A 19,749-nucleotide genomic window follows, 5' to 3' on the forward strand; every position below is an offset into this window, starting at 1 on the left:
TCTTGTCTCAGTCACGTCGGTGTAAATCAGAAGTCACATCAACTCCATTCTGAAACCAGTATAAAAGTGATGTGAGTGAGCGACTAACCAGGCCAACTGTGTAACTTGGGATACACCGGGCCATGCTTTATAACCAGAGAAGTGCTGGACGGATTGTATACATTCAGCCTGACATAGGAGTACATTTTAAAAGCACGAACAAAAGAATGGAGGAACTCCCGTGCTGGAATAGACACAGTCCATCCAGTCTGGCATCCTGTCTCCAGCAAGCACCAATACGAGGTACCAAGATGGAATTCCCACATACTGTGCCTACTTATGTAATTCAGTATCACAGCAGAAGTTTCTTACCTGACTTTAGCTGGTGATCACCTTATGTCCTGAAGCTTGAGAACTGGTCTCTCTTATAATGCGTAATACTATACATCCCGGGGCTTCATGGGTATAACATTTACCTCACTGTGGGCCTGATTTAGGTCTCACACAAGTGTAACTGCATTGGCTTAAATGAAATTGCTCCTAATTTACACCAGGCTAAATGGGAAGGAGACTTAGATCTGGTGTTTCATCAGCACCTTATTCAAAGGACATAAAGAAGCTGATTAGCAGCAATTGCAATAGCTCAAGGGGTAACTTGTTCCCATGGATCATTAGTAAAATCATCCTGTCAGCAAGTCCTGGAAAGGACATTTTGGAAGGCTACAGTTTTGTGTGTGTGTGTGTGTGTGTGTGTGTGTAAAGCATGAAACACCAAACCATAGTAAAAGGGTCAACTGGAGTTTTCAGACAAAGCGATAAATAGAAGGAAAACTCTGTATCAAGGCAACCCTCTTTGCCCTCTATTTGCTCGATTCTGCTAAATTCCTTCCACCAAGTAGCAAAATCAAACATGGAACCATAGAACAGGCTCATAGGAATCGGAGATGGCAAAGACCTATCAGGTCATTAAGCTATTCTCCCTGCCATTGTAGGCTTGTTCCTAGCATTACACTATTTTCTCCAGTCCACTTTTAAGTGACCCCTCTTCCCTGGTGAGGCTAGAGAGCTCTCACTGGAGAGAAGAGTATTCAGCAGAAATGTACCTCCTCCCTTTTTAAAAAAACCAGTTACCTCTTGTGCCATTCTAAACAATTCTCCTCTATTCTTGAGCTCCTATCGGAGTCAATGCAACAAAGATAAATTAATTCAGCTGAAACTTACTCCACTCATCCAGGCCATTTCCTGCTGGTGCCGAACAACCTCTGTAGATGTGCTGTGCAGTGCGGGTTTCGGCCATTCCTCGGCTTCTATATTTCTTCCCCTCATACTATTTGTCGTGGTGCACGGGGGGAAGAGAGCAAGCGTGTCTCTAGGGTTTGACGGATTCCTTCTGCTCCTGCGCCTGCTGTGGCCGCTGCTTTGCCTCCTTGCTGAATGCCTAATTTCTGGCATGGATACAATTCCCATCCCTCAGCGGGGAGGCTGGGCACATGAAGTATTGCCAAGTGACACTTCCCAATAGATCCTGCATGCCACAACTTTTGTTTGGTGTCTCGTGCTGCAATGTTCTCCCTCACAGCAAACTGTGTGGGGCATTGCTTGGCATGTTTCAGATAGCAGGGTAGATGGATGGGACTTGTCTTAAAACAGGCATGGACCCAATCTGATTAGCCAACACACACAGATAGATACTGTTTTCCCAAGGGCTCTGGGCAGGAGTTGGGTTGTATAGAAAATCTTATGCCATATCTGCCAACAAGTCTCTGGCCTTTAACAACTTTAATTCCTTGACATATATCCCTTGATGCATTCTCCAGATCCTCAGCTGGGTGTAAATTGGCAGAACTCCATAGGTTGATTTATACCAGCCAAGGATCTGGGCCCTTGAATCTCTCTCCCCTTTTCTCTTTCAAATGTTTCTGATTTGGGTTAAAATTAAGGTTCATCTCTCTCCATCCCCCTTTCAACATTGCTTTGCCTTTAACGAACACTGGCTTTCAATGCTGCTTCTAAACTGCTTCTTCAATTTAAATATCTGATATGGTTTGAAGACTAGCTGCTTGCATTTACAGACCAGTCTTGAGTTGTGTGGGGAGTGGTGGGAGGAAGCGGATCCTGTAGGAGAAGGAAGGGGGTCCTATGAGAATACGGATTTTTGCTTTAAAATAGGGCAATCAGCCTAATGTGCTGCACGTGTGAGGAGAGCAGAAAGGAAGGGGAGTTTCCCTTGTTAACTATTTACTATTGGCTTATAGATTTCTAAGCCTTTCTGGCCATGTAGTGACTCGGATTCCAGGTGTAACACAGCATGTACCCTAGATCTGTTGTGTACTGGTTTGCACTGGTGTAAACTATGGCATGGTTTGGTGTAGGAGAACCATTCTTTAAACAGTATTGTCCTTAGGCCCTTCAACTGCAGGAAAGTCTAAAAGGCTGCTTTTCTGCAGTGACCGTAGGAAATTCAAACTGGGGACAGGAGGAGAGGGTCTCACCCGGAAAGAACAGCCTCCAGAATAATCAGTTTGCAATATCTCTACTTGCCCCTGGACTTATTTCCAAAGTATTGCTAAGAGCTGAACCCTGCAATGGCAAAATTCACATTTTGCTCTTCTTGATTGACTTTTTCGCACATACTTAGGGCTTTATTACCAGTTGAATCCAGAGGTAAGATGAGTGATGCTGGGGACTGGGATACCTCAGAGGCCTGGAAATGGGCTACAGTGCCCTTCGTTGCTAGCATACTGGTTGAAATCAGGCCAGTTTGGTAGTGATAGTGTATCATTTAAATCGGATGGCTGCTGTATGTGAAATGCGTTGGTATTCTCAGTCTCATACATAATGGGCACTGGCCAGATTTACAAAGGTATCTAGGTGCCTAAAGAGGCAGATATGTGCCTAGTGAGAAGATTGCAACCCTCCCTAATTATCCCTAATCCTCCTGATTTTTACATTATATTACAAAATTACTAATTTAAATCTACACATTTTGCAAGCAAACATGCATATACCTAATATAGATCTGCACGGGTGCTTGCAGAATTTGATATAATCTGTAGTGTGTGTGTCACTTGGCCCCAGCAAACATAGCAAATAACGCTGCGGAGACAAGAGGCGTTCTTGTCCACTCCCCCCGTGGCATGAACACAGACTGTGCAGTGAGGCTCTCATAGCAGGCAAGCCGGGGCAATGTTGAATGGGTTGGGGGCGCTGCTGGGTTCACCACCCAAGCCACAGGGTGCTCCAGCTGCCTCATGTGGACCCTCCTGGACTATGTCAATGTGCTCCAGGAGGATCCACACGGGGCAGTTGGAGTGGAACATGTGGCCAGTGGCTTGGGAGGTGAATCTAGTGCCCCCACCCCGCTGACAATCATTGCAGCTTGCCTGGCTGCGCAGTCTGCTGGGGAGGAGGTGCTGGAGAGGCAGGAGGCAGCGGCGGAGGAGGAGGGGGGAATGTGACAGAGGAGAGAGATCAGGAGGAAGATCATCTGGGAAGGGTGTCCAGACCTGGTCCTGGCCAAGGTAATTGAGGCCCTAAGCTGCATAGGAGGGCAGCTTTCCTAGAGCTGATCCTCCCCTTTTCTCTGGGCGGGGGTCTCTGGGCACAACGAATGGGGATCAGGGTCCCAGCCCCACCTTGTCCCTAGGCAGGGATGGGAACGGGGGAGAAGGAGGTCCAAACGACCTCCTCAATTCCTAATTTTTTTCATAAATTTGCCTAAAAATCTTGGAGCAAGGTTGGCATCTCCGCTAGTAGGATTTTCCAAAGTACTTAAGTAGGTTAGGCTCTTACCCGCCATTGAAATCAATGGGAGTTAGGTGCCTAACTCACTTAGGTAAGTGACCCTCCCCCTCATAGAAATCACCACCAGAGCTGGCCAAGGAGGCATGGGCATGAAGAGTGAAATACCCTCCCAGCTGGCAGCGATGAACGCTGCTGGGGCGGTGCGGGGAAGCATGGGGTGGTGCCCATTTAGTGGTTATGTAAAAAGGTCCCAGTGGTATCCTTAGCAATGTGTCATTGGTCTGTCAGAAGCGGGTTTGATTCCCTGGGTGTTGTGTGCCAGTGAAGAGAGAGACAACGTATACCATCATCCCTGCAGGATTCTATCACGACATGGTCTCTTCTCTGAGGGATAACTTTACTTGCTACTGTTAGTATTAGTGTATGTCTACACTATGAAATTAGTTCAATTTAATAGAAGTTGATTTGATACTGTCGTTTGTGTGTGTCCCCACTAAGCGCATTAAGTCGGCGGTGTGCATCCACAGTACCGAGGCTAGCATTGACTTCCAGAGCTATTCCACAGTTCCCGCAGTCTCCGCCGCCCATTGGAATTCTGGGTTGAGCTCCCTATGCCTGATGGGGCAAAAACATTGTCCCGGGTGGTTCTGGGTACAGGGTATGTCGTCAGCCACCCCGCCACCCACAGTGAAAGCAACGGCAAAAAATTGTTTATCACCTTTTTTCCTGGGTTACCTGTGCAGACGACATACCACGGCAAGCATGGAGCCTGCTCAGCTCACTGTTACTGTACATCTCCTGGGTGCTGCTGACAGACGCGGTACTGCAGTGCTACACAGCAGCAGCTCCTTGCCTTTGCAAGTTGGCAGAGACGGTTACCAGTCATACTGTATCGTCTGCCGCTGTCTCCTGGTTGCTCCTGGCCAGCCTCGGTGAGGTCGGTTGGGAGCGCCTGGGCAGACATGGGTGCTCCTGGCCGGCCTCATTGAGGTGGGTCGGGGGCGCTTGGGCAAAAATGGGAATGACTCCCCAGGTCATTCTCTTCTTTAAGTTTTGTCTAATGGAGAGTCAGTCCTGCCTAGAATATCAGGCAAGCCTGCTAAAGAACCAGAGAGGCAAACAGCCACTCTGGGCCATAGCCGCAGACATCCTGCAGAAATGATGAGCTGCATGCCATTCTAGGGGGTGCCCCTGCAACAACCCCACCCATTGCTTCCCTCCTCCCTCACCCCTCCTGGGCTACCTTGGCAGTTATCCCCCTATTTGTGTGATGAATTAATAAAGAATGCATTATTTGAAACAACACTGACTTTATTGCCTCTGCAAGCAGAGATCGAAGGAGGGAGGGGAGGGCAGTTGGCTTACAGGGAAGTAGAGCGAACCGCCGTTCTGCACTTGCTCAGCCTATAGTTGGACTGCTCCTTACTACTGTCCAGGCTTCATGAGCCATCGGAGCAAGGGGTAGGCTGGGGTAGGTGCGACCGCACGGTGCTGCTGACTGGGAGAGGAGCCTGAGGTAGAAGCCTCCAGCTGGCATGATATTCCAGGCAGGACTGAATCTCCATTACACAAAACTTAAAGAGAGAATGACCTGAAAGCATTCCCATTTTTGTCCAGGCGCCCCCAACCGACCTCACCGAGGCCAGCCAGGAGCACCCAGGGGACGACGATGATGGCTACCAGTCAACTGCACCATCTGCCATCTGCAAGGCAAGGCAAGGCAAGGGGATGCTGCTGTTTAGCACTGCAGTACCGCGTCTGCCAGCAGCTCCCAGGAGACATACGATGACAGTGAAAAAAGGAGAGAGACAATTTTTTGCCACTGCTTTCACTGAGGGGTGTGGGAGAGCCTGACGACATGTACCCTGAACCACCCATGACCATGTTTTTGACCCATCAGGCACTGGAAGCTCAACCCAGGATTCAAATGGTTGGCGGAGACTGCGGGAACTGTAGGATAGCTACAGTCAGTCGCCCCTCCCTCCATGAGAGCAATGGCTGAGAATCGTTTTGTGCCTTTTTTCCGCGCAGACGCCATAGCACGGCGAGCATGGAGCCCGCTCAGCTCACCACAGCAGTTATGAGCACTGTAAAGAGCACGCGCATTATCCTGCAGTATATGCAGCACCAGAACTGCAAAGGCAGGCGAGGCGGCGAGGGCAGGGTGGTTATGAGAGTGATGAGGACATGACCATCTAAAGCCAGGGTTTGCAACCTTCTCTACAGCAAGACCCCCTTTTTCATATCGGCTCAACCATGAGGGTCCCTTTCCGTCTAGCCAGGACCCTCCTCCCATTTAGCAAAAAGGAAAGGACGAGGTGGTGCTGACCCCCTGACACCTGGTTGCTACCTCATCTGGGGGCACAAATGCCAGGCAGAGACTCAGTGGCTTGGAGGTTCCAGTTGAGATTGGGATTTCATTGCGCTAGGCACTGGAAAAGCAGACGGTGAGAGCGAGTCCCTGCCCTGAGGAGTTTACAAGACAAGCTTTAGGGCCACACAGACAGAAGGTGGGAGCAGGGCCGGCGTAACCACTAGGCGAGCTAGGCGGCCACCCAGAGCGCCAAGATTTGGGGGCACCATAAAGCTGTGCCCCCCATTTTTTTTTTACACTACGGTGTAGTCACATCTTCTGCGGGGGTTCGGTTCTAGGGTCAGCGCGTAAGAGGAAAATCGCATATAGTGAAAATTACCAGAAAGCACAGCACACACTGTATACACTGGGACAGGGGTCCTCAACCTACGGCACACGTGCCAAAGGTGGCACGCAAGCTGATTTTTTTTAATGGCAGGCTGTGGGTCCTGGCCACCGCTGAGCCTGCTGCTGGCCCGGGGTTCCGTTCACTCAGCTGAGCCGCTGCTGGTCTGGGGGTTCCATCTGCTGGCTCCTGCCAGCCGGGGTCCCGGCTGCCGGCCCTGCTCAGCCCGCTGCCAGCTGGGGTCCCAGCCACCGGTCCTGTTCAGCCCATTGCCAGCTGGGGTCCCAGCCGCTGGCTCCACTCAGCCCGTTCAGCTCACTGTCAGCCAGGGTCCCAGCCAGCTCCGCTCAGCCTCCTGCCGGACTGGGTGAATGGTCTGGGGTTCCGTTCACCCAGGGTTCCGTCCGCCAGTCCGGGGTTCCGTTCACCCAGGGTTCCGTCCGCCAGTCCGGGGTTCCGTTCACCCAGGGTTCCGTCCGCCAGTCCGGGGTTCCGTTCACCCAGGGTTCCGTCCACCCAGGGTTCCGTCCGCCAGTCCGGGGTTCCGTTCACCCAGGGTTCTGTCTGCCAGCCTGGGGTTCCGCTACCCTGGCCAGCAGGAGGCTGAGTGGAGGCCGGCGGCTGGGACCTCAGCTGGCAGTGGGCTGAGTGGAGCCGGCGGCTGGGACCCCGCCTGGCAGGAGCCGGCAGTGGAACCCCAGACCAGCAGCGGGCTCAGTGGCGGCCAGGACCCGCAGTCTGCCATTAAAAAAAATTGGCTCGCTTGCCACCTTTGGCACGTGTGCTGTAGGTTGAGGACCCCTGTTCTAGTGCACACTGTGTGCACTGTACTTTATGGTAATTTTCACTATAAGCGATTTTCCTCTTACGCGCTGACCTCAGAATCTAACCCCTGCGTAAGACGTGACTCCGGTGTATTCATTTTTTAAAGTTTATAATAAGCGATGCTCTGGGGGGGAGGGGAAGGGGCGCAAGGTGGAAGTTTCGCCTAGGGTGCAAAATATCCTTGCACTGTGCACCGGCCCTGGGTGGAAGACGGTAAACAATCGTCACCCCCATTTTATGGATGGAGAACTGAGGCAAAGGGCGATTACGTGGTACTAATGAAAGCCAACCCTTGCAGCCTTTGCTTGCTACTCCTTGTCCAAGCGAAACGGCCGGTGGTTTTGTCTGAGTGAGGACTGCGGAGTTTGGCCCACACAGGTTAGCTGTCTGATTTATACTGAAGAACAATGGCAACTCTAAAGGGTAAAGCCCGCCTTTTCTGGAAGCTCCCTACCCGTTCCTTCCTTTAATCCAGTCACACAGGCTACACCCCTCTGCAATGATCTAATTAGCTACTTCCCACAGCAGGGTGTGCCCTGGTTAGCATAACCAGGGGGCGGGGGGGAATCAAGCAGGAAGAGAAGCCATGAAAGCACCAGTCTGGGCATTAAAACATAATTCTGTGAACAGAGCCTGGGAGTTTGCAGTAACATTGCAATCTTTTTCATGGCAGTTTGTCAGGCTGCTACTGGAGCAACCAGGAGCTCTCAAGCTGTGGTAAATATACTCTGCATCACAATTATGTAGCGGACTGTGTCATATCCTGAGTTCATTTGCCTAAACATAAAGGGCCCGTTCTTCAGCTGGTGTAGACTGGCATAGCTCCTTTGATTTCAATGGCTGGGGCTCTGGTGAGTTGCATCAGCTGGGGATCCTGCCCAAAGTGATTCAAGGGTTTCAGAGAGAGAGAGAGAATGTTGAGTCTGTGTTTTTATCTTCTGGTGGCCGAGTTCATTAATTGATTTCTATTTTTTTTTAAATTCACATTGTGTATTTCACTCACCAGTTATGTGCATGGCTATATGGTGTGACTGCAGCAGTCTGATGTGGTGCAAGGAATGCCACATCATGTGAGACACTTCATCTCCATGAGTAACACAGTCACTCTGGTAAATGAATACAGTACATCCAGGAGAGATTCAGAGTTTTGACCAGTGTAGCTAGCCACAACAAATGCCATTATCTCCCCCCTTTTTCTTGTCTTCCTGACACATTGTGGTCCCCCCCTTTTTCTTCTCCCCCTTTCCCTTAAGTAGAGCTGACACAGATCAATACCTTTGATGGAAAGTAATAATCAGGCCTATTAAGTGACAAAGGTTTACTCTGTAACAGCTGTGCTGGCGGGAGAGGAGAGCTTGTCTGACTAATGAATCATGAAACAATCAGGCAGTAGCCATTTGTGTTTAGATCTGTAAATATGGTGTGGTTCAAGTGCCAGACCATCTCCAGCACTCCAGCTGGGGGCACAGATGGTCCACATTCAGAGCAGCACAAGTATAAAGAAAGGGTTTTTTTTCCCTCCCCCTTCTCTGTCCCATACTGCACCTCTCTGAGAAACAACTCTGCTAGCTTCAGGATAAACTTGTGTCTGTGAGAGAGAGAGCGGCCAGACAGCAACATGCGTTCTTGTTTGCTTAAGAAAAAATTGCTAGTAAAATTCTCTTTTTCTACACACTGTATAATGGGATTCTTTATTTTTATGGCTATACATGTGTTTTTTTTGTGCCACAACAGCAGAATCTTAGTTCTTTTACACACCTCTTAATTCTCCATTAAAAGATTTCCTACCTCCTTCTGCAAGGTACAGTACCCTTAGCTTTCAATTTCTCAAAAACAATGGAATGGTGCATCAAGGATTCAAAACTCAAATCAGTGCAGACCCAGAAAGAGAGAGACTGTGTGTGAATAACATCTACAGCTACTTTTATAACCCATTTCTCAGCTAGTGTAAATTTGCACAGTCCTCAACTGATTTCATCTGAGAATCTAGCCTTCAGTGTTAATTGTGCTAAAATACACATGACTCTCACTGTTACTTGTTATGAAAAGCTGCTGGTCCTAGCTGACTGAAGATGCTTCTAGGCTCTTCTTTCAAGAGCTAACATCAAATGCTTTTTCACCTACACAGAAGTCAGTACACACACAAGCTTTGTTTGGTTAACGTAATCCTTTAATTTAAACGGATTCCTTGTTTTAAGACACAGATTTTAACTCTGGTGAATATCAAGGGCCTGATTCTCCACTGCCTTTTATGCCGGTGGAATTCCATTAAAATTAATAGAGTTACACCAGCATAAAACTGGAGAAGTAACACCATGATGAGCCAGCCCTGAAGAGTCTCTATCTGATGTGTCTGCACCACCAATGGGTTAATTTTCTATTGCATTTATCTTTTGGTACACTGGTGGGTTTATTCCACTAACAGCATTTCTATTAAAAAAACCAAACTGTATAGTATTGCAGAGTATATTTGGAGAAACATGCAAAAGTATCTTTTTTTTTTTTTACCTCCCTGTTCCTTTGTATGCTCTTTGTTCTGTGGTTGTACAATGCCTTGCACAACAGGGTCCTGCTCCAGGCCTGGGGTGCAAAGGCGCTGTGACAATACCAATAATAAATAATATTACTCTGTGTGACTACAGTGAAGATCAACCAGCAGGGGGAGCTGATGAGCAATTTGGGCTGTAAGCTCCTCTTCAAATCTCTGTGAAGATGACAATGTTAGGCAACCTTTTTATTAGAGTCGGGCACATAATGGATTTTTCAGTTTGCCGGCAATTCCAAAAAATTGGGGGGAAGGAAGCATTTCAGGTTCAACCAAAACTTTTTTTAATTAGAATTTTTGGGCATATTAAAAGGTGGGAAAAAATTGTTTCAGGTGAAACAAACCATTTTGTTTTGATTTTGAGCATTTTAAAATAAAAAAATTGAAGTCTCCACATAAATTTCAAATAAAAAATTTTCATTCTGAAAATGGCAAAACAAACCGTTTTCATTTTTCAAAACTTTGGGGGTTTTCTTCAAAATAAGTCAATGAAATCGATGTGAATTTGCAAACTGTTTTGGTGCTGCTGAAGCTGCATTTTTGCAGAAAAATGTTTTGATTTGAAAAATGACTCACTGCTCTACCTGTAACATTGTTTTCTCCTCCTATTTTTGTTTTGATATTTATTTATTTGATATTTATTAAATTAGCCAATTTCTCTGCTCCTTGTCCTCAGCTGCTGTTGCAGTGGTAGTAATCAGCTCATTCAAGAGCTGTCCAGATACTGTGGAGAATCCAAACCTTAAGGGAAACATTTTTCAAAAGGCCACAAATCATGCTCCAGCTGTGCCTGGCAACTGGGTCCATGCCAGCTTTGATTCTTTGCTTTCTTGCACCTTGTGTAGGTATTTGCATCTGTGCAAAGTGAGTGCAAAAATGCTACTGCTAGTATAGCTGCAGTGGTGACGCTTTATGGTCACTTTGTCTTTTGCTTTATAAATAACTACACAGAAGACAAGTCTGCACAATCTTTCGTAGACCATTTTTGTCCATCATAATCTAGGTGCACACATGGTCGGTTTTGCCTGTCTAAATTCTAGCTGCTCCTGATTTGCTCTCAGGTTGCAGACAAAAATGTGATGGGAGTGTGTAAGTGAGAATGTAACAACTGCATTTGGAAATGCAAAGCTGTTCAGGAGCAATCAAGAAGCCATAGCACAGGTCCTTTAGTGTAGGTCAATTAGCTTCAGTGGAGCTCCATTGCTGGCCCTATGCTTTGAAAACCTGGCCCTGGCTGATTAAACTGTTTTCAGTGTTATTGTTACTTAAGGCATAATTAACGGCAAGGGGCATGGGAAGCTCTTGGAAAATTCCAGTGTGGTTGATGTCCCAGTCATTGCAATTCTCCTGCTAGAGCTGTAGCAGACTTTGCTTTTTGGACTCCCTGGAACAGCAGGTTCAGATCCTGGCTGGGCTCCCTGATCCTTTTATCTTTCCATGGTGGAACCAGTGGTCCTGATCCTCATCTCACGTACACCAACATCACTCCATTCTTGTAAGTGGTGTGACTCTGGTCACCAATGTGAAAGTGGAAAGAGACTCAATGAACCTTAGGTGTAATAAAGTGGTCATCAAAGGGTTAACTCTGTTACTCAAAGTATTATGGGTTGGTGCTATGATCCACCCCCTCCTCTACTTCCTGTTGAGTTGGTGGGTGTTTCCCACCATCTGTTTGCTGTATAGGAAAATAAAACAGCACATTCCCAGCCTGCAGTACTGTAAGTAGAATGTGTTTCCCTTTACAAAACCCTGAAATGGAGGCCTTTTAGAGGGCACCTTAAAACTGAGTGAAGCATCCAGCTCTGTGGTGCTTTTCATGGAGAAGAGTGTTTGCTCCACAGTCTTTAGCTAAGATGTATGGGCTGGCTGCATTTTGTGGACTGGCTCAGATAAGAGAAGTCACTGGACATCTAATCATTCTGTGACCACCACAATCCATCAATGAGCTTCTCAAAAATGAGTCAGAACTACAGAGAGGGAGATGTGTTATATCTTCCCTACTGCACTGGAAAGCCACATCAATGGGAGGGATTCAATATAAAAAAAATTGTATGGGTGCTGATGGATGGGTTATGGGCTGGAAGGGATCAAAGTCTAAGAGGAAAAATTAGTAACTGAAGTTAAAAGGGCAGAGAGAGCATGAAAATATAAGAAAATTGGTGTAAGGAACTGTGCTGCTGAAAACTATGGGCCAGAGCTCAGGTGCTGTAAATTGACTGCAGTGGAGCCATGCTGATTTCCACCAGCTGAGCATCTGGCCTGTCTCTGTCAGCAGTCATGTGGTAGGTGGTTAGGTTTTGTGCAATGCCTGGAACACAGGCAACAAGTTGTATGGGGTTTTTTTTTTTTTTAATTGGTGCTTGGATTTACTTCTGTGATTGACTCAGTTTAGTTCTGAACAAAGTGAAGAAGCAATCCTAAAACAGGGGTGGGGAGGAAATGGAAATGAATTGCAGATAATTTATGAAATAAGGCAGCTTGTCACCTGGAATATTCTCTGCTTTGAACATGGAAACAGTTGTGTCACAGTCCCAGACAGGATAAACTTCACTGCAATGTATTTAAAAACAAACAAACAAAGCAATGAAACCACAAAACAGTCAACTAGAAATAGTGACATATTTACCCAGATGAGTTTGAAGGTTGCCAGTGTGATCCTATAAGTAGCTTGAGGGCTGCACCAATTTGCATAAAATGGAGCATATTACAAACAGCCTTGGGGCAAATTCTGTCCTCTGTTGTGTTGCTGAAAATCCAGAGAAACTGCAGGGGTGGATATATCCTCTGTAACTGAGAGAAGAATGTGGCTTCTTTGTCCTTAATACAAAGGTTCAGCTTGTGGAGACTACAGATCCCAGAATGCAATGTTATATCTTGATTTGAATCATAGTGACCTAGAACCATATTTGCAGAATTCTGTGAGCTCATTGTGGTCTGTAAACTGCCCTGTATGAAACTAAGTCAATGACAAAAAAAAATCCCCTGTTAATGCAGAGTTAATATTGCTTCGTTGTATGTCTTTGCAGAACGTTGAGCTGAGCAAAGCTCAAACTTCTGAAAACCAGAAAATGCAGAGTTAAGGCTGCCCATGCAACCTTAACTCTGCCCTCTTTCAGCAATGCCCCGGTATGCCACATTAACACATCACACTTTTACTCTGCCAACCTCACAGTTCACCTCCTTTTACAACCCATTCACTGTCACCCACAGGATTCCATCTAACTCTTCAAGGACTGAAAGGAAAATAAAAGTTGGTCATGCCACTTTCCCTTTGTTCTCCTGCAGGTCGCTATATTGGCAATTATTTCTCTATGTCCCAGAGGCGGTCAGTGTGTTAGGGGTACCTCCAGTAAATGAGGCAGTAGTTGGTAAACCTCAGCAAAATCACGTTATCAAGACAGTGGTTGCTTTGCTTTATCTATGGCATTTTTGATCACTCAAGCTCATAAAGTAAGGCCCAGGGTCTAGATTCTGATTTCACACCTCTGGAAATCATCACTGATGTCAGTGGCATATACTAGTCTAAAACTGGGGTAAGTGATATCAGGATCAGGCCCGAGGAATCTGTTCTAGATTTGGGTCACACTACATGTTAGAATCCATTCTCCCTTTCTTTTAGGGAAGGGTAAGAGAGAAACATCTTCAGGATAAGGATGGTTAATAGAATAGAATAGAATCCACAAGTGGAAAGTTATTTATTGATTGCAAGAACAAATGTCTAACTACTCCCCTGTCTCAAGTGATGGAAAATGAACTGTATGGTACTGGACTGAGGATGTATTTCGTCTCATTATTTAAACAGAGAAAGACTACACTCCTGGTCACGCATGGAACAGGAGGTATACAGACCCATGCGTGACAACAGGCCAGATCCTCAGCTGCTGTGAATTGCTGTAGTCCCCTGACTTCGGTGGCGATATGCTGCTTCACACCAGCTGAGGATCTGGCCCGATATGTCTGCCTCTGCAGATTCTTTCGTGTTGCTAGCTCAAGAAAGTGCTGGGGGGAGGAGGGAGAGCAAAAGTGGGTGAGTGTGGGTGACAGAGAGAGGGGAGGTGATTTTTTTTAGCGCTGTTATTTTGTGTGGACAAAAGAACAAGTTTCCCCAAACCCTAAGAAATACAGATTTCGAAGACTCCAACAATACTTCTATTCTTTCCAAAAATCACATTATCTCCCACCTCATTTGAGCTATTGAATGGTTGTGTCACGCAAAGAGAAAGAGTGTGTGTGGGGCGGGGGGGAGAGCAAGGGGCAGGGAGACACCCAAACTGTCTCCACTAGATCAATGCAATCAATAAACATCACAAAGGTAATGATTCTCTGATTTAAGACTTCTCTGTGTGTGTGTGTGGTTTGCTTGCACTGACTAAAATGCTTGAGGCAAAAAAAAAATAAAGTTTTAAACTTACATGAAAATAATTTCTCCGGGAAATTGTTTTCAACCCCGACCCCCTTTTTATTGGCGTAATGACTTTTTTTCTTATGAGCAGTGTTTAATTTTGCTTTTTGAAGGCACCTTCTTAGGAAGAGCGATCAGGGCTGTGCACAGCTGGCTTTTGAAAATTGAGTTTCTACTGAAACTTCCCTGCTATTATCTTGACAATCATATTATTATCAAAGCATGCAAATATTAGGGATGACAATGAACGCTCGCTGCAGGGAAGAGCAGAGCTTGGCCATAAGTGGGAGGGGGCCCACTAACAATTGTGCCCCCTGTTGCAAAAAGCTATAATTTAATATTCTCATCCTAGGAGCCTCCACTTTCCTTGGTCTGTATAAAGCCACTGAGTGCATTGTTTCCCTTTGGCCAAACCACAAGGGCTGTTCTTTGAATGTTCTGCAAGACTTCAAATAGAGGATCATGCTGATAATGGCTTCAGGGCAGGATTTTTTGTTTTGCCGGGGAGTAAACGATTTAACTGTTAAAACTGAGCTAGGCCTCTAGCTTTTGAATAGAATTTTATTTCAAGGTTGCCGTAAACTTGCTCGTAGATCAATAGTTTTTCTTCCTTTGCAAATCCGCAAAATAATCCAGACTAGGTAATATTTGAGTTGCTCTCTATGTAGTAACCGTTAATTACTCGTTACGTGATCTGGATCTCCCCCCCCCCCCCGTATTTACTCCCACATCTAAAATCGTCTAGTATATGTCAGATTGTGTTTGCATATGTCATTCTTAAAGGCACAACAAACAAACTTGGCAAGTCAGTCATTTATTGGATTTTAGTGGCTAGCCTTATCTTTTTGGCAAAATAGGCTAGCGTGCACAGTGCAGCAGGAATCCCATGCTTCCTGGAGAGGTTATCCTTCAGAATTCATTTATATCGTTTGTTTTTGAACCCCGTATTGATTTGTAAATCAAACTACGCACAGAGAGGAGATGAGGATAAATTGAGCTAAATTGGCTACCGGATGAGTTCTGGTATAGGATGGGGCGGTTTATTCAAATTCCATCCTCCCCACAGCCCCATCCTGGAAATCTCTAGATTGAATAAGAATAAACCAAATGTGGTGAACCAGAGATCTTGTGCCAAATCCAGATCCCATTGAAATCAATAGAAAAACACCTTAGACTTCAATGGAAGTAGGGTTTAGCCATTTATGTTATTAGAAGTATTGGTTAGCAGCTCTTTCTCCATCAGCTGAACCTCGGGGTAGGTATAACAGCAGAAGGGTGAATGACTGGACATTAGTGGCTATGATTAAGAAATATCTTCGCTGTCACTTATGCACCTGAGAAGATATTAAGATGGCTGAGGCGACATTCACTAATATACAGCATCTTAGAGCGTTGAGCACAAGCCGGAGATTCCCATGACCACAGGGGTCCTGACTCTTGTTCAACAGCCTGGTGGTCTGAACCATCAAGGTCAGAGTGCATCTATTGGTCCGTGCATCTATTGTCTCTGTTCGTAACTTAGTCTGGGGAAAGGGATAATCGTATCTGAGCCAATCTCCACCTCCGGGCTGAACCATTTGAAGCCTGATCATGAATTATTATGGCTAGATATTTATGCTGGGTGGCCATTTGGAGCCAGGCCAGAGGCCCCTTTTTCCAAATGCGGGTATGTGGGGCGATGTGTGGGTTAAGCTAGCTGGGGCATCAAGGTTAGCACCCTTGATCTTCCTTTGTTCAAAGTTGTGGGATTTTCAGCATTCACAAAGCAGACCTCATCCGAAACCAGCACAGGAGCATCTGCATTTCACTGGGGCGTACTGAAGTGGAGGCCCAAGTGTGGGTGTGGGGGGCGGGGACGGGCATTTAGTTCAGTGTAAGGATAACATTCCCTTTATACAGAGAAGAGGGCCTCTTCTATTTCTGTGTGCATGTATCACAGATTACTGTAAACAAGAACAAACACAGCACTTGGAGATGCACACACAAAGATTAACTTATTTGACCTATACGTCGCTGGGGAGAGTGCTAATTTTTGCTGTGGGCTTCTGCCGACTCCATGAGAGAGAGAGAAACCTTGGACTGGAGTCTCTCCTCATACATACCAGTGTAAATTAGGATTATTTCTTCTGAACTCAGTGGTGCAATACCAGGTCAAAACTGAGGTAAGTCTGAAGAGAGCCTGGCCTATAATACTAGAACAAGAAGACACACACTGAAATGAAAAGGTGGCAAATTTATGAGTGGAAAAAAGGGAATGTTTTTTATACAATGCAAAATTAGCCTGGGGAACTCATTGCCACATTATATTATTGAGATCAAGCACTTAACATGATTAGGCCTTGGCAACAAATCCTTAACTGCTGTAAATTGGCATAACTCCAATGAAGTCAATATACCATACTAGCAGCAAAGAGTCCTGTGGCACCTTATAGACTAACAGACATATTGGAGCATGAGCTTTCAAGGGTGAATACCCACTTCGTCGGATGCTATGTATTCATCACTGATAAATCATTTCTGTTATAAGGGATTTTAACAGGGTGGCTTAAGGGCCGGCCCGCTCTGTTCAGTTTATCAGACTCAGCTGAGAAGGGGTCAGGTGATCCCCATAAGGGCTGGCAGAGCTCAGCTGAGAGAAGCTGTAGGTGGAAGGCAGCTCCTGCAGTAGGCCCCGAAGCAGGGAGATTCGAGGACAGGCTGTGTCTCCCTTTCCATTTTCAGAAAAGCCTCTGGGAACTGTAGCCCAGGGTGAGCAGAAATGCTTTTTGTTTGGATGTTTTGCCTAAGTTTTATGTTGAAGAATAAAACTGTGCAGTGAAAGAGAGTTGGGGGTGGAAAGTGGGTTGGGGAACAGGCCATCAACCTTACAGGAATATAAACTTTCATGCATCTCTGGGCATCAGCTGACTACTAACTACTTGGGGTCAAGAAGAAGCTTCCCCTGTGGGCAGCCGTTATGTGGTTACTTGTGCCTTCTGAAGCAGTTCATTCTCGCCGATGTTGGTGACAGGGCTGCGCGCCCCGAGGATTCAGGGGGCGTGGGGCAAAGCGATTTTGGGGGCCCCTTCCAGAAGAAAAAGGTGGAATACTATAGAATACTATATTCTTGTGGGGGCCCCTGCAGGGCCTGGGGCAAATTGCCCCACTTGCCCCCCCCCGGGCGGCCCTGGTTGGTGACAGGATACTAGACTAGCTGGATCACGGTTTTGATCCCGTATGGCAATTCCTGAGTTCCTGTATAGTACACAATGGGCGAAATTTAATCTTGGTGGTGTCTCATTGAAACCAGAGGAGTTTCACTGAGAATGAAGTTTGCTGGATAATTTGATGTTTGCCTCTAAATATGTGGCAATCTCTGCACATGCCTTGGATTCCTGTTCTTTAACATCATGTCAGTCTTCAGGACTGTCTTTTATTACCTGCGTGACATGAGCGGCACTCAACCATGGCTCTTTCTGATTTCCCTTTCAGGGTTGCCAACATTCCAGTTTTTCAAAACTGGACACTACGTGCCTCCCCTGCCCATCACTCACTTCCCTCCCATCCCTGTTGCTCAATCCCCCCAAAGTCATTCGCTGCTCCCCTGCCCACCCAGGACTCACATACTGCCTGCGGAGCTGGGCTGGGAGGAGCTGACGCAGAGCCTGCCTGCCCGATTAGCAGGGGGAGGCGGTCCCTGGAGTGAGGTGTCAGAGTGTGCGGGGGCCCTGGGAGGCTGAGAAGGTGGGACGGGCTGTCACGAGTGGTGAGCCGGGGCGCCGGTTCCGCTCCTCAAACACCACTTGCTGTCAAGCTCCCTCCTCCTCCAGCAGCAGCTGCTCTTTCTGCCCTCCTGGAAGTGGAGGCCGATTGTGGTTACTGCAGTAACCGGACTTTTGGTGTCCAGTCAGCAGTACTGACCGGACTCTGCACAGGTCCCCTTTCAACCAGACTTTCTGGTCAAACACTGGACACCTGGCAACCCTATTTCCTTTGTGCAGTACCAGACCTCATGTTAAACCGGTGGGACCTGGATTGCCTTCACTGTCACCCTGATGCCTATAGTTTTCTAATCTCAAGGGTAGGCTTCTGCAATGCCTATATGGCTTTCCTGAGAAAACTGTGGGACTCCAACTTCTGCCAGTTTGTTGCTTCCAGCTGACATCGTGCTTATTTCACTCCGCTCTCAAGAGCCTTACGTTGGCTCCCTGTCACGTTTTGGATTTATTTGAATACCACTTTCCTGATATGCACGACCCATGGATCTACTAGGCGGGTTGTCTTAGACCCACGTGCTTTCCTTCACTGTGTGTTGCAAAGGGGAGCCAATCGGAAGTGAGCTGGGGAGAACCATTCTGAGGAGAGTAGAAGCTGTGTGGAAGCCCCACCTTGCCCCTGAAATGGTGGCAGCCCTTGCACATGATAGAAACATTTTGGGGCTGTGCAGGAACTCTGGGAGTATAGGCAGCCAGTGAAAAGGTGTTTGGGACACAGTCCATCCATAGGGCATGGTCCCTCTGAGGGCAGAGACAGTGTGATCTTGGGGATAGGGCATCAGCATGGGAGTTATGAGACCTCAGTCTGTCAGTAGCCAATTGTGTGATCTAGTGCAAGTCACTTCCCAACTGCGTCCTCGCCCAAGCTTGTCCGTCCTGTCAGTTTAGACTGTGGGGCAGGGACCCGTCTCTCACTATGTGTCTATATAGTGCCTAGCTCTATGGGTCTCCAATCTCCAGTGAGGGCTCTAGGCCTCACTACTGACATTCATGGTAACTTTTCTTTCACGCTCCCGCAGCCTATTGAAAGCCTGTAACTGAATAAGAAACCCAGATACGTGGAGTATTTACTGCCATCTTCTGTAGGTTGTCCACACAGATGTCCACTTTCTAGCCCTCCAAGCTACTTAGCAGCGCGCCAGCCCCTGACAATTCCTGGTTACTCCACAACAAAACATGCTACATATTGACTTTCAGTAAGCAGCAAAGGCCCTTGGGAATGATGGCATGTCACAGACACCAGCTCGGAGCTGTTCGAACTGGAATGTGGCTATGTACCACCAGGACACGAGGTCCTACCCTGACTTCCACCTGCTGCAACCTTGTTGGCTGCAGTGGCATTGCACAGGGTGTAAATCAGGGCAGGATTTGGCCTGTAGGGTCAGAGCACTAAGGGCTTGATCCTGCACTACTGAAGTTAATGGCTTCAGTGGGAACTGGACCTGACTCACAGAAAGCAATAGAAACTATTGGCCCAGTGGTGCATTTTCCATTTGATATTCTGAAATACCGATTGAAATAGCAAGTATTAAAATGTTTCCTGCACTCAGACACCAGGGTGATTAGCGTGATATAAGCACCTAATCAGGTAAGACTCAGGAGAGGGCACTATGCAAATATGTCAGGAGCACATTACAATTTTAAGCTGAGAGGAAGTCTGGTCTATTCCTTACAGCACAGAAGTGGTGTGTGTGTGTGTGGGGAGTTCAATAAAACTTAAGTAGGTGCTTAAAGTTAAGAGCTTGCTTAAGTGCTTTGCTGAATAGGTTCCTGAATCAGTGCCTCAGTTTCTTCATCTGT

The sequence above is a fragment of the Mauremys reevesii genome, linkage group 5 (assembly GCF_016161935.1).
Source record: "Mauremys reevesii isolate NIE-2019 linkage group 5, ASM1616193v1, whole genome shotgun sequence".
NCBI classification, from domain to species: Eukaryota; Metazoa; Chordata; order Testudines; family Geoemydidae; genus Mauremys; species Mauremys reevesii.